Genomic DNA, 742 nt, shown 5'->3' on the forward strand with positions numbered 1-742 from the left:
TTCCCGGTTCGCTCGCCGTTACTAAGGGAATCCTTGTTTGTTTCTTTTCCTCCGCTTAAACTCAGCGGGTGATCCCGCCTTACCTGGGGTCGCGTTGAGGACTTCGGGTCATCAATACCTTTTGGACCGGAACGTCTGACTATATGATGAGAATTGAATTCACCAGCGCATGTCAAGATGCTCCTGGCTTCGTTAGCTCAGATTTTGGCCAACCGCATGCGGTAACACACGGGAGATCAGCTTCCGTCCCATATCCTCAAGAGGATGGGGGTACGATGATTTGTGATACTCAGGCAGACGTGCCCTCGGCCAGAAGGCTTGGGGCGCAACTTGCGTTTAAAGACTCAATGGTTCACGGGATTCTACAATTCACACCAAGTATCGCATTTTGCTACGTTCTTCATCGATGCGAGAGCCGAGATATCCATTGCCGAGAGTTGTTTTAGACTTTACATTGCAGCACTGCTTCCGAACAAACACCGTCTCCAGGTTGGCGAAAGCAGGCTGTTTAGTTGCATTTTCCTTGACACTTTTCGTGCTGGGGTTTGGTGATATCCGGAAGCTATGCGTACGATCCAACCAAAACTGAAGTCTTGGGCATGGATGAACGCATAACCACGGAATCGGTAGGCACAATAAGAAACCGGCCTACCGAGAGTGATGATTCATCGTTCTCAGGTCGTTCTATTTCCAGGGTACGACAATGATCCTTCTGCAGGTTCACCTATGGAAACCTTGTTAC

The 742-nt window shown here is 49.3% G+C and overlaps 1 non-coding gene across 1 annotated transcript; it reads right to left on the reverse strand.

Moving 5' to 3' along the window:
* Nucleotides 1-283: 283 nt before the first annotated feature.
* On the reverse strand, nt 284-439 carry LOC125597261. Its single transcript, XR_007331588.1, has one exon. It is a non-coding gene; the product is annotated as a 5.8S ribosomal RNA (ribosomal RNA).
* Nucleotides 440-742: the final 303 nt, after the last annotated feature.

The sequence above is a fragment of the Brassica napus genome, unplaced genomic scaffold, assembly GCF_020379485.1.
Source record: "Brassica napus cultivar Da-Ae unplaced genomic scaffold, Da-Ae ScsIHWf_1410;HRSCAF=1992, whole genome shotgun sequence".
NCBI classification, from domain to species: domain Eukaryota; kingdom Viridiplantae; phylum Streptophyta; class Magnoliopsida; order Brassicales; family Brassicaceae; genus Brassica; species Brassica napus.